This window comes from Gasterosteus aculeatus, chromosome 4 (assembly GCF_964276395.1).
Source record: "Gasterosteus aculeatus chromosome 4, fGasAcu3.hap1.1, whole genome shotgun sequence".
NCBI classification, from domain to species: domain Eukaryota; kingdom Metazoa; phylum Chordata; class Actinopteri; order Perciformes; family Gasterosteidae; genus Gasterosteus; species Gasterosteus aculeatus.
In genome coordinates, this window is record NC_135691.1 from 5,171,616 (window position 1) to 5,186,578 (window position 14,963).

Genomic DNA, 14,963 nt, shown 5'->3' on the forward strand with positions numbered 1-14,963 from the left:
TCATATTTATTTATATGGCTCGTGAAGCGAACAGGCTTTTTACTCTGGTTGAAGGATGTGTGCTCGTACTTTGTGACCGCGTGATGGTTCGTGCAGCTACCTGCTGGACCGAAACAAACAACAAAGTCAGATTTAAGAGAGTGGCAGCGAGGGAGATTAAAGTGGCAGATTATACTTTGTGAAGAGATAAAATTCCCACTTGCATGTTTTCTCTCATCTCTCCCATCGCTCTCTGCTCCTCCCTCCCTGCATCCCTCACAGGAGCAGTGTGGTTTTTGTTTTTGCTTGTGGTCTTTTTATTGAATGTGTGTGTGTGTGTGTGTGTCAGGTGGGTCAGGATGAGTCTCTCCATGTTCTCTCTTACGTGACAATATCTGCCCCCGCCCTCATCACAGGGGCCTGCTCCACGCCGCGCAGGACACCACACAAATCAAAATGTTGCGTCATTACCAAAAATGCCTTACATCCGTCACTGGATGTAAACAAAAAAACATACATCCGTGCGCATGCATGCACGCACACGTACACGTGCACACACACACACACACACAAACACGCAGCAGATTAGAATGGGATTCTCGGGGCCAGAGGAGTACAGAACAAGGGATTAAAGAAGAAAGGCAGAGATGGAGGGAGGGAGGGAGGGATGGATGGATGGAGGGATGGATGGATGGATGGAGGGATGCATGGAGGGAGGGATGGAGGGAGGGATGGAGGGATGGATGGATGGATGGATGGATGGAGGGATGGATGGATGGATGGAGGGATCCAGTGAGGCCAAAAAGGGGACACGAGAGAAACAAGTGAGAGAACAAGAGATTAAAGTGTAATGTCCTGGAGAGGGAGAGAGGGAGAGAGGGAGAGAGAATCCAGGGCAAGTCATGCAGTTAGAGGGAGCTGCTCATTGGCAGAATGTGGAGGGAATAAAGAAGGGAAGGCGGCAGACACTCTTTCTGTATCGCCTCCCTTTTGATCTCCTCTTATTCACCCATACGACAGCAGGAGAGGAGCGCTGCTTATATAACGCTCCATTTGAACACAATACACCAAGAAGGGGTAGGAGAAAACACAATGGGCATCTTAGACATTGTTAAATTGCCTGACAAATTGACAAAAAAATAAAAAATCAGATACTGAATGGCCAGATTTCTTTCATTTCCTCCTTTCTTACTGGCATTGTCCGTCCTAACAAGAGGACCTGCTTCTGCCTGAGAGGCGATCTCGGCTGTTTAAAGTCCTCAGCACCCCCCGTATGTGTATATATATATATATGCACGTCAGTGCCAATGTATTTAGCACACCATGTGTCGGCTGTTTACACACTCGTAGAACCCTGTTGTGTGGGGTTCTTAATTAAACTTAAAAAATCAAATATTAAATCATTAAAATAAAAAACAGCCGGTGAGATCTTCAACATTAACATAACATTTCAAAACAAATGGGAATTTAATACAGTTCTGAATCCTTACTCGCAGTGCAAAGATGCAGTTTATTTGAGTTACTGGGGGGGGGGGACACTAAATCCTTTCTACGTGCTGTTCCTGGGAAATTATTTTGGCTTCCGTGTGATTCTTAAACCTACGCCACCGCGTGTCTTTGGGGTAGTGCCCCCACTTTCATGGGTCCAAAACCCTGAGCTGAAAGACGCAAACCCACTCCACAGAGCTGGGGGAGAGGGGGGAGGAGGGGGGGGGGTGCCATAAATGTTGGTCTTTTCGTCCTAAAAAAATAAAAAAAACTAGGTTAGTGCAGCTTTCTTGAACATGATGAATGACTGAAAAATGCACGTGAATGCAGGGAATTTGTTCCATACTGTCGACTGCAGAAACCCCAGCAGCATGACCACGGGGGGGGGGGGGGTTGCACTGCTCCCGGTTTCCTCCAGTAGTGAGGACATTTGTCCCCGGTGTCAGTTTTGTTCAGTTTACTGGCGAGTGATTGCGTGGAGCTGCGAGCGGTGTTCAGGGCCCTGGGTCACGGCAGCAGGTGTCAAGAGGAAGACGCCTCTCTGTGCTTCATGTGTCCAAGCAGCAGGTCTGCTGTCCAGAGCTCGACCTTCTTCGTTAATGCGCCGAACCGACTGACATCTGACTCGTCTCCTCCGTTGATTCAATTATTTTGTACATCATCTTTGTAACCTGAGGCTGGAGCTTACGTCTATTGACAATCGGGGATCGATTCACTTCAAGGATTATCCTCAGCTCGCTTTTCATCATGATATTCAGCATTGATGTTGAACTGCAAAATGTAAATAATTCAGCAGTTTGAAACCAGGTCTCGACTGTTAACGAGCACATTGATGCTTGTATTAGCTCCTTTTATTAATGACTAAACATTGGAGTTGGTACCCGTCCTAATCAAGGTACGATAGCAACAAATGGAAAATGTCTTTTGCTGCAATCAGTCAGATAACATAAACCTTTGGGCTTCATTGATTAGCAGTTATGAAGTTGTCCGATAATGTCCTGCGATACATCAAAAATGGAGATTTATAAAGATCCCAATAATTAAGTGCCATCCAGAGTTAACAAGTATGTCTAAAGTTAGGTTTCAGCAAAATATCTTTGTACAAGTAGAACAAGCCCAGAGAACAGAGGTGGGAAGGCCTGATAAAGAAATATGGGTCTCAAAATATACCTGCGCACTAGTGTAACCTCACCCCGTCCTTTTAAAGCCTGTGTGTGGGACACACTGCCGTTGTAGCCAGATTTAGAGTATTATCCGCCCTCCAAACAATGATTTCATAACTGTGTCCAAAACAGTTTATGGAGACAGACTGAGACGGCACATTGTGTCATCACTCACTACGTCAGATCATTTAGATGAAACTAGTCAGTCAACAAAACCAATCCAATCTGGTTCTTCACGTCCCAATTGAGAATAATTGTAATTTTGAGATTTCCAGTTTGATTAAACAACCAGATGCTTCCACTGTAATGATGATGAGGAAAAAGGCAGCACTGACTGAGAAAATCTTATATCATGTAAATGGTGGGTCAGCCTTTTAAGGCCAATAGCGTGAGCTCATAATGAGTCATCGATTTCCGCCTCCCTCATTTCTCTCATCTCATCCGTTTGTCAACACTGTTTTCTGATTACTGAGCAGTAGAAAAAAAAGACTAATTTAAAATGTAAATAACAGACAAGTCAACCTGCGAAAGAACAACGGGCAGCTTCGCTGGATAGAATTATGCCAAATCACAGCTGATATTAACGTGTGATCTACTCCATAATAATCAGTCTCCATCTGATGACGGCAGACGTTCCTGTGACCTCCTTTCTGCAGGTATTGTCATCGAACAACAACGGAAAGCAGCGTTTGTTGGGTTTGCTTGTTGGGTGATTTTTTTTTCTCTCCCTATAGTGTAATCAATATTTTCATAATAAAAATGTATCATGAACCCACGGTTGATTCCCACTTAAATCTGCGGATCCCATCGGCTTTACACAGCTTCATGGTGAGTTCGTGTCAATTGCTTAGCGGCGACTTCATTCTACTTGCATTCAATTAGCCCAAGTGACCCCAAAAGTGTTAAACAATAGAGTTTGTATTAAGTATGAGGAAATTACTTCAGATCAGATTAATTAATATTGTTCATTTGTTTCAATAGAGAATTCAACTTTTACCTTCTGCCTCTTTGTTTATAAAGCAAAACAATCTGCAGAGTTAAAGAGGAGAAGACTATGAGCGTCTCAAAATGGATTCTATGTAGGTTTAGTTCATGTCTTATGCAATCTATTGTGGGCGGCAGTATGGCTGTGCAGCTAACTGTGCTTTTATATAATTGAGGTTATGCCGAGGCTTTATCGATAACAAATACAATCCCAAGAAAATGAAAATGCGTCCCACGGTAGATAGAGAGAGAGAGAGAGAGAGAGAGAGAGAGAGAGAGAGAGAGAGAGAGAGAGAGAGAGAGCTGCATGACACAAGGGAAAGTTCTAACAATTTAGGAGGCTCTGCGACACAAAGCAACGGACACACAAACGTAATGCTCTTGCATTAGGCTTTGTTGTGTTGCATTATGGCTTTTGTGTCTGACCCTCTGTGTGTGTCCGTGTGAGTGTGCATTTGTTGGAGCATGGGGTGGTGTTTGGAATTCACGGACATCGGGACTCACACAAAAAGTCCCGTTCAGAGATGAGAGGCAGGACGTCTTCAGAGCAGAAAGAAAAAGACTTGTTGAAGAGCGAAAGAAAAGACAAAGAAATGAGCAGTGTTTGATTCATTAAAACATTCGCACGCACTCAAATAAACTAGAAGTAATACAGTTTTCACCTTGAGATACTGTTTGCACACTCGTGAGAAACAATACTGAACTGTTGCCATTAGGTGTTTGCAATTAAAGGTAATTGAAAGGTATCAGTCGGTATCGCTGGTATTTCTGCAGAATTTGTGTCGTTACTGAGGAGAAAATGTCACAAACAGATGTGGGAGAAGAAGTGCGTGCAGAGAAGGAAGCCAGTGATGAAAGGAAAGCAAAGACCAAAGATGTGATCATCTCGACGAGGAGTTCATCGGTGCAAAGAGTGATTCCTTTTTGATCTTAAATGGATCAAAGGCCGAGGAAGCTAATGGAGCGGGACATGTATAAAAGTATTTATGAATAAATTATGCACTTCTGGCCAAGGGTTACTGATTATTTTGGGAATAAAGAGCCATTAATCATCACACTCTGAACATGCTATTTTTATGTTGTGTGATATGTCTCTTTTTTTTTGTACAGCTGTCGTTATTACAAAACAGATTTCATGTTCCCTTTTACAAGACTTACGGATTTGTTAAGAAATGTATTTGAATGAAAACCAGAATAATAATTAAAAAGATGGGCCCTCTCTCGTATTAGCCCAACATGCAGAACATTTGTAAGCTCCAGATGTAATTAATTAGCAACTTCTCCTTTTGTTAAGCTCATTTTTAGATTCGGGCCTTGCACCAGGGTCAATGGTGACTCCTAACAACAAACAGCGGGAGTCTGTGTCCGCTTAAAAGCTCATATGTAGGACAGTGTCACATCCCCCCTTTACGGGTCGCTTGATGTACGTTGTTTTGCTCTTTAACAAGCTGATACAGGTATTTTAGGTCCATCCATCAGCTTTCTCTTGGTTGTTTCATGTGCTTCTTGGAGAATGCCTCCTCAAAAGTAAACCGCTGTTTGAAAAGACATAACCCGGAACTCAATTTAGACACAATTCCAAAGAAATTCAGCACAATGACACAACGTATCCCCAAGAACTACCCCGGAATTTGAACCCACACCGGTGTATAACGCAAATGTCAAATTATCACCACCTGGCATGACAACATAAGATGATTGGAAACCGCCGCCACGCTGCCCAACATGATCATGGGGCGATGTACACAAGCCAATTACCGAGCCGTGTGCAAAGACCCGCTCCACCCGCTGCAAAGAATCCCAAGGTGGTGCTCGATGCGAGGGCGACTGGCAGGAATATGTTTGACCTGACGTATTGAATTCCAATAGATCGCTCAGGTATGTGGGGCCTGCGCTCGACTCCGTGCATGACCAGGCTTCAATAATTACCCCGTAGCCTTCCTGGAGTCATTGTCTCTTTATAATGAGGAACAAAAGTAAACAGAACCACTCATGCGTCGCCTCTGACTTCACTCGCTTCACTCAGCAAGTTGGTTTCTCTTTTCGAAAAAGTTTAGCTCCTGTGGAATCTCTCTTTCTGAGCGAGGGGAATAATGAAATGGAGAGCGACAGGGAAATAATGGCGGGAGAGAGAGGAAGCGAGATGAGAGAGAGAGAGGCAGAGGTGATGCGTTGGTGACAAAGCCTTGGAGCTGGATTCAAACCTTCAGTAACACACCGATGGACGTGCTTCTGTCTTGTTGGATTTTTTATCAGTGGTTTCGTTTGTCGTCACACACAACACACACACACACACACGACTCCAGGGATTCTCCTCCAAAGGCATAAGTACCAAGTTCAACCTAGCGAGAGTTATTGTGACCTATCTAAGAGTGCCTCCTGGTGCACTATTTTTTTTGTGTGCAAGTCGTTTGTGTGCGTGCGTGCGTGCGTGTGTGTGCGTGTGTGTGCGTGCGAGAGGGTGTCCGGCCCCGTAAATTGCCTGTCGGAAGATACTTCCTGTTCATACCTCATTCTGAGCGAGACACAGAGCGAGAGAAAAGAAACGAATGGAGAGAAAGTGCAAATACTGTGAATCAGAAAAAAAAAGTCCCTCATTCTTATTTAATGGGATTATTCATCCACATACTGGCATCATACAATGCGTACGCAGTGTGTGTGTGAGAATGTGTGTCGGGGATGGAGAGATGGGGATGCATATCGTAGCATCTCCTGGCACATAATATTGCAGACAGATGGGTGTGTATTTTTTTCTTCCCTGCAGATGCATTCCTCCTGCGCTGATAGGGAGCGGCGTTATCCCGATGTACCAGGCCCATATCGAAGCTGCTCGTGTCTCATCCAGACATCAGCCAGGTCGCATGCTACACTGCTGATGTGACGCAGGCTACTTCGTGATGAATATGTTTTTAGGGATATTCGGGCCTGAATCGCAGATGGCTGAAGCAAAGGAATCTCCGCAGCCTGGTGTGGGAGGATTTCGCTCGCAGCTTCAGGCGCGTCGGTCTGTAAAACCTGCGGTGAAACCCGCCTCGCCGAGCCGCCTCAGAGCCTTCGTCTGGGAGGGCTCCACTGGCGCGCTCGCGGTCTCGTGGTCTAATTACCGTTCCGCTCTCCGGTGCTGCCAAGATTAACATGCCGGGAGAAACGGCGAGCGGGGTTTATTTACGAGTTTGTTTTTTGAAAGGGAAAAGCGGAAGATGTGTGTTTTGGGCGGTCGTAAAACACTAACGCTCATCGTTAAACCGCCGTCGTTTCTCCACCTGGAGGTGAAGCGAGCGGGCGAAGGGGCTTCCAGCTGACAGCGCTGTGAATATGGCGTCGGCACCCGAGGCCGCAGGCCTCAAGAGAGCCCCCCCAGACACGTAACGCGGTTTATTTATCGGGGTCTGTGCCGTCTCTGGGGTCCGCAGTGTGAGTGACTGGCTGTTTTAATTATCAGGTTGCTTTGTTTAAAATGAAGTTCTTTGAATGCTTTGTTTCATTACTCACATCGTATTCCTTTACTGTGTGTGTGTGTGTGTGTGCGCGCGCTTCCATCCATGACTACCTCTTCTTCATTGCTGTCAACCATTTTCACCTCCTCTCCTCCTCAGCTCTCTCTCTCTCTCTCTCTCTTGTTTACTCTCTCCTCTGCTGTTCATTCGATCTTTGCAAACCGGCGTCCTTCAGGGCAAAAACTCTACAGCTCACTTTGTCTCCACGTCCGCCTCCATCCATGCTCTCCTCTTTCCATCGTTCTTCTTCATCCGCTCTCCCTTTCAGTCCTTTTTCATCTCCTCTCTCGCTGACATTAGGTTTCAGGGCCCATCTATTGAAAATTCCCATTTGCACTGCTTACCTCGCAGTGGTTTGCTAGCATCTCATCACGGTTGGAGTTCTTTCCTGCCTTCACTGCTCAGAAGAAGTAAGTGGAGGGAAAGAAAGAAAACAAAAAGCGGAACATTTCCAAGGCGCTGTGACACAGACAGCAGTACCAGAGGTGTAAAGGATATTCACACACAGAAAATGTGAAACTTTGAGATCCAGTTACTAAGTCGCATCGTTTGACAACGTGCGAATAACCTAATGCCAACACAGACTCAAGCTCCGACGTGTTCTCAAGTCAGCTCATTAGACGACGGAAAGAGTCATGACAGCCTGAGATGTGAAGATCTGCTGTGGAGGAATTTGGTACCAACATGTCAGTGGAGATATGACACCAAACCTGCGCTCACTGCTGATGTGCACTGTTAACATGATCAAAATAGTTTAAAATATGTTCCAACAACGAGGGGAAATATTATTAATATAATAATAATAATATAATTAATAATTATATTATTATTATATTAAATAAGTATCACAGGAAGTGACCAATAGAACACAAATGGAAGATTAGGAATGAGACTGACAGGGTTGAATATTTTTTTGTGCGATATTTTATTTTGAATGGATTTTATGTTTGCAGCTCGCAGAATTCTGGATTATTTTACAGGTATTCTAAAGCTAAACATAGATACTGAGTAGTTGACAGACACCGATATGAAAAGTAAGAGATGGACAAAGACAGCCAGAAGAACCGCCAGCCAACAGAGGACGAGACTAAAAAGAGTGCAGCAGAAAAACAAAGAATCTAAATGCAAAGAGAAAAACAACAGGAGCAGAAGGTGTTGAAGGGACATGGCGGAGAGAAAAAAAAAAAAAAAAACTTCTCAATAACCTCGGAGGCCACTTAACACCTTCCGGCAGCCAAAAGCAGCCTACCGCGTAAGCAAATTCAGAGATAATTGACCTCAACACTGTTGTGAGTGAGAGGAGGGAGATGGAAGGGAAGCAGAGACTGCGGCGCGGTGCGAACTGCCACGCGGAGTAAGGGGGAGGTAGTGTTGTCGCGGTGCATAATGCTGTTGCTATCGCTATCGCTGGCTGCGAGAACAAAGAACAGAGAGCCGGAGTGTTTGCGTGTGTGCGTTAGCGAGGAGGAGAGAAAGTTCACGGGTCAATAGAGCAACAGAGTGTGTGTCACACTGTGTGCGTGTGCGTGTCTGTGCGTGAGCACGTAAGAGAGTCTGTCGGGGAGTTTATTGCTGCGAGTGTGCGAAGGAGGTTGAGAAGTTTGCACGCGTGTGTGTGTGTGAGGTTTCCATTTTAATGGAACAGCTGCTGACGGAGGCTGGTGGTGCACAAACCAGCACGGAACAGATCAGCCTAACGAAGCTGATGATACCAAAACTTTATTGACTGTGTTAAACGCACTTGTCTTGACATTTGTCGGCACCGTGGCATCACTTCCCTCTCCGTGTGCGCGACAACAAAACCATTTTCAGAGCTCTGCCTCACATTCTTTCCAGGGCTGAGCGGTACGGCCAAAAATCCACATCACGGTATTTAGAAAGATTGTGACGGTATCGCGGTATGTGACGGAATTGCTTTTTCAAGTAAACACATTAATTCCTTTGAAAAGGACCCGGACAGCTGTTCGCCGCTCGCTGGCCAACTGGCTCACAACTGGCCGGCGAGTTAGCTTGTTAGCGTGTTAGCTCGTTGTGGCTGCTAGCGTTGCCACCAGCGGCTCGACAGACTTTACAATAAATTGTTTTCTGATCTAACGTAACTTTCATCGGATTTTCCAAAACCCCAAACCCTCCAAACAGACACAGCTGGTTTCTTGGGCACGAGTTGTGTTGGTGCATCTCGTTGTTCCTCCTGTGTTGCTCTTTTACATGTTTTTACTTCTTGTTGTGAGCTGTATCCAGCATGCAGTTCGGCGGGGGAATTTTTATGAATGTACAATTATTCGTTTTGTAAATTGTTTATGTGTCAAAAGCTGTTGTGTTGTGGTGTTTTACCCCGTTAAAGAGTGTTTGTTGTGGGTTATTCATTGTTGTTATAAAGTTATAAGCATTAGTCAACACGCGTAATCGTATCCCGCCTAGCCCTAATTCTTGCTTTAAAGGATGTCAGTGCTTGGCTTAAAAAGGGAAAAGAAGAGGAACATTTCACTGTGGATTACATTTTACAACCACGGTAAAAGCTAAAAATACAGTTTTGTCACATCAAATGGATCAGAAATGGGATAAAAGCGATAAGAACCGTCGTACATCACAGCCACTTATAAGCTAGTGTGGCGCAGTGCTAAAGGAGTTCACTTACAGTTATCTAAATATATTTGTTCCACTTCTGAGTGAGTCGGGGGGATTAATCCTCAACTCATTACAGGGCTGGTTGTGCACAGTGCCTGTTGTTGGTGTTATTATATTCTGCTTTAAATCTGTGCGATGCACTAAGCGGTTCCAGTGTGCTGTCCATGTTTCGTCCAGTAGATCGTGATGGAGATCCACGGTTGATGGATTTCCATCATTAGCCAAGTGGAAATCGGTGACCAATCATCATTTCGATAGTTTAATGGAAAAGGACAATCAATAATGTTAATATTTCCCAACATAGACTTGTTTATTTTGAGGTAAAAAAATAAATGAAATAAAGCCAACACACACCGGACGGGGGTTTGTGGGGGTGTTGTAGCTGAGTGCCTCCCTTCAGATGTTCTCCCTCATCCCTCTCCTGCTCGGCCCCTCCCTCTCAGGCTAAATGGAAGCTGTGTGCGTTGCTGTGTTAGAAAGCCAGTCACATCCCTCTCACTCGTCTTTGTAGCCCTTCTCCACATCGCTCACTCACCCCTTTTTCTTTCTTCTCTCTACCTTTTCTCTCTCCCCCGTCCCTCCCTCCCTCCCTCCCCCCTTCACTCCAACCACACCGACAGCCTCGACTAAGTCCGCCGGAGTCACGGCCTTCGCAGGCTGACAAGAATTCAGTGCCTGCGTCCGTGTGTGTTTGTGTGGGTCTGCGTGTGTCTGTGTGTGTCTGTGCGTGTAGGTGTGTGTGTGTGTGTGTGTGTCTTGGAGCGTAGATGAAATATGAGCTGTTAAATATGAATGCAGGGCTGTGTTCGGATGCCGTGTAGTCACGTCACTCACGCATGGAGTAGTAAAAAATAAGAAAGAGGCCGTGCACATACATACACACACACACACACACACACGGCTATACTATATTAGTGTATGACAAGTAACTGCAGAGCTTCCGTGGTATTATTCTGCCTCGCATTTGCTATCCATTTGTCTGTAACACTTGCCACGTAGTTACACACACACACACACACACACACACACACACACACACACAAGGAGGCAGGCCCTGGATTCAGGCTTCACTGACTTTAAACCTTGCTCAGGCTGACAGTAATTTCTGCCTCCAAATTACATTCCAATGGCTTCATAAATCTGCTGCCCCACCCGCTCCCCCTCAACAACCTACCCCCCTTCTTCCTGCCTCTCTCTGTCTCCCCCTCTTCCCTGCCGTCCCCCCTCTCTGCCTCCTCTCTCCCTTTTACTCCAGCCTCACTTCATTTTTCCTGTAAACCTCCACCCTCCTCCTTCCCCCTCTGCCTCTATTTCACAGTCTCCCCCTTCCTCTCCTTCTCCTTCCCCCCCATCACTTGTTTTCTCGTCTCCCCCACAGTCCTCCTCTCTGGCGCTCGCTCAGTAAATGAGAAACAGCGAGGCAGAGATGGGGAAGTTACGTGTGCGGCGTAGTTAAACAGTCACACTCACACAAGCATAAATCCATACGGATACATACGCACACAAACACAGTTTCACACACACACACACAAACACGCACGCTCACAGATGTGCTCGCAAACACACAAGAAATGTGTAAACACGCACATGCATGAGCACACACCCAAAGTCAAACATCATAAACAACACATTACGCTTTGATTGAAAGACAAGCATTTGTGCTGCTATGTATTTGCCGGGCCTCTGAAACGACTCACCAGCAAATGCACGCACACGCGCACACACACACACACACACAGACATTTGCATGAATACACCCGAGCACACACGCGGCCGTTTTAATGAGAGTGTTCATTTTACAGATAGCGCCTCTAGGTGAAATAATTGCCCATGTTGGCCCCCGACGGCGGGTCCAAGTGTTCTCAGGCCAGTTGTCTTTGGGGCCACGGCGGGCCGTGAACACGCCCCTCATCTCCCTCACTGCCGCTTTAACTGCTGCTCTGCTGCAGCCGACGCACGCAGACACACACACACACACACACACACAGGCAGATACGGGCATAATATGCATAAGCGCACCAAGTCGACACCAAGTTACGCACCGACACTAAACGCACACATGCACACTCGCAGAGAGGCCAGCAGAGAACAATAGCGGGCTGACAATGGGGCCCAGAGGAGTTCTCTCCTCCGTATTAATATTCAGTGGATGTAGAGAGAGAGAGAGTGTCAGCAGGGACGCCTGCTCATCAACCTCGCTAACGCCGGGGTTAGGCAGCCACATGATTACAAAGTACTCAGACTTTTGTCCCCAGCTCCACAACTATTAATCCCTAGCTCCTACTCCCTCGCTTCCTATCTCCTTGCTCCCTATAGTGCACGGTGCGAGCACTCTGCCAAGTAGCACAGCTGTCACTTTTCTTTGCTTTCCATTTTTCCAAATTATTCTGAACAGCCTGACGGAACAAAGGGGGGGATGAAAAAGGAGATTTGATATCGTCAATTTCCTGCTGCCACCCGTTACAATGTAGAAGACGTCAACCAAGTTAAAGCTAAAATGTATATTTTTTTATCAAAACTGCAGGAAGAATCAACTACACAATTGTTTTTATTCTCTTACCAGAGGCATCGTCGTCGACTTAATGTCAAAGGAAGCGTATTCTTGTAGTCACACCTGTTGTATCAGACTATGCATCTATAGTCTATACCAGGTGACCTCTAACAATGCGCACACGATGAATGATCTGGCCGTACTTCTGTTCATGCATTACCTTCACATCTTTAAGCACGTGCACATATTTAGCCATCTGTACACTTTTCTGAAACACATATCGAGCCGTTTATGCTGCAGCCCTGAGCTCACGTGCAAATGTGTTATTTGTTCTTGTACATCTCGGCGTGCTATCAGTTTATTCAGCTGGCATCACCAGCCTTCCATACCGTCCCGCGAAGCAAAGAAAAAAAGATGCTAATGTCTGATCGTTACAGCACAAAGCAAAGAGAAGAAAACTAAGCGGTGAGAGAGCATTTCCACAGAGGAGTCGCGTGTCGCCTGTAGGCTACAAAGTTGTGATTGACTGACTCACGAGAGAGCCGAGATTTCCGCCCCGGCCGAGATCGGGACGTTCTCTGCTTTGCGGGAGACGGAGGGTGGGGGGGGGGGACCAGAACACAAGTACGACAGGAAAGACGCAGTGAAGAATCAGTCGGGAATGTTTACGGCCTCGACACTAAATGGGTCACCTGCTCCGGAGTGGGACGGGCTCTCTTCATTTCTTGCTCATTAGTGGTGTGAGAATTGTTACAAAGTAGAAAGGAAAAATAATATGCAGGAATTGTTTTGAAGGGGAATTGCTAACACAGAGGTACACTCATTACTGAGAAGCATGATTGATGATTTTACTCCTTTGCTTCAAACACGAACTGATTTACATCCGTGCAGGTCATTTACCGGCATTTCTCAAGACTATTTTTCTTAATGAATTTATGTTACCAGAGAACAGTTACGCATTTGACTGTGGTTCCACTCTGTAAGGATACAGAACATTAATTAAGTACATTTTAAACAAAACAAAAAAGCAGTGGACTGAGGCCTGAGCACGTGCTGGTTAACGCCTGAGATTTAATTCTGGACAAATACAAGTAATGCAAACGATAACTTCCAACATTGTTGAATCAATTTAATTTGATTGAATAATTGAACAGCAGACAAGAATGAAAAAAAATCCTCATCAAGACTATAAAGGTTACATTTAAATTGATAGTTTGGTCTCACCAATGGTCCAAAAGACAGATATTTTCTGTTTGCAACATAATAGCGATATTTAATAGAAGCGGAAACCATTGGACATTTGTGTTTAAATTATTAAATAAGAGCAAACACCTCCACCGGACCTTTTCCACAACTGAAAAATAACGCGTGTATCTGACACGTGTTATGGATACGCTCCATAATGATTATTTGACCCGGGCTTCAATGCCTTCAGGAAAATCAGGCCATTAGTTGTTCTGCAAATTTTCTGATTGCTGGAGTTATTTAGTTGGTAGAATTTTTTGTTAAACTACTTAATTTATTGACCCCGAAAGGTTTCAGCACTGGTGTGTTGTCATTTGTGTTGTATTTATTCTAATGAACCTTCATGTCAGACAGTCGTTGACCTCACATTGAAGATCCTTTAGCTTTCATGTACGCTGTCTGAATTTAAATGTGAATCAGGGCACTGCTAGGACACTCCATTGTGTTATTTTATAAATTCTAATGAGCTTACATTTTAAAACTTTTAACATCACAGTCATGAAATTTGTGGAAAAAAGGGGGAATAAACTCAAGAAGCTCAAACGCTTTGCAATCCATAAAATGGTTGCTGTCTCAATGTCAAGGTTTATCCGTCCACCATTAACAGCTTTTTGAATCTCATTATTGGAGGTTAACGGCTTTATTCAGATGTTGGAGAAATATAATACAATAAATAAGGGAGATATTCCATTTTTAAAGTTTTTTTGCCGAAACACGGCTACGACCAACAGAAGAGAATAACTTTCTGTACCTTTTCTGTGACCTTCCTCGAGCTCCGACAGACATCTTCTTCTCCTCCCCTAAATGATGAGAGTCTGGCTTTTTGTCTCCTCACTCGCTGCTCTAATACGTGCTCCCTAATGCTCCCCCATTTCCTTTGTCTCATCCCTCTCTCCCCCATAGCTGGGCCTAGCTCAAAATCCATCAGGAAAAGTTTTAAGGACAGCCTTGACATTGCACAGACAGAGCTCCTCGTATTGATGCCTAATGGGCAACGGCAGGGAGCTGTTGAAATGCTGCTGATGCTCAATATTCACATCTTGTCCGATGCGGGCGGACGTTTCGCCCGCGGTAGGCAAAGATCAGTGCCGAGTGCAGCGCTGGTTCTGGACCAGACATTGCAACCAATTACGGGGGCTAAAAAAAAAAAACAGTCAGTTAGTGTCATTAATGGCGACATCTGCTTTTAATACGTGACTGATGACATCCAATTAAAAAACTTCATTTGAATTATAATTTGACTTCGCGAGCCACTTAAAACTCTTGCCTTCCAAAATACCAACATGAGAGGATTTTTTTATTAGTCTTCGACATCAATCCAAAGGAATGGAGCAAAAAGGGTGAACCAATTTATTATGCTCCTGCAGCACCAACCATCCAGCTCTGTATACCTGCATACTGTCCTTGAACAAACCATTATCTCATTTACCCTTAAATGCCAATCACAAAGTCGCTGCATTTTGCAAACAATGTTTAGCATTCTCTCCC

At 45.0% G+C, this 14,963-nt stretch overlaps 2 protein-coding genes across 8 annotated transcripts in view; one reads left to right on the forward strand and one right to left on the reverse strand.

Moving 5' to 3' along the window:
- Nucleotides 1–14,963, reverse strand: part of macrod1 (mono-ADP ribosylhydrolase 1) — an 81,246-nt gene that overhangs the window by 40,295 nt on the left and 25,988 nt on the right. The window lies entirely within an intron of this gene.
- The window catches only part of flrt1b (fibronectin leucine rich transmembrane protein 1b), a 29,039-nt gene that overhangs the window by 4,493 nt on the left and 9,583 nt on the right, over nt 1–14,963 (forward strand). The window lies entirely within an intron of this gene.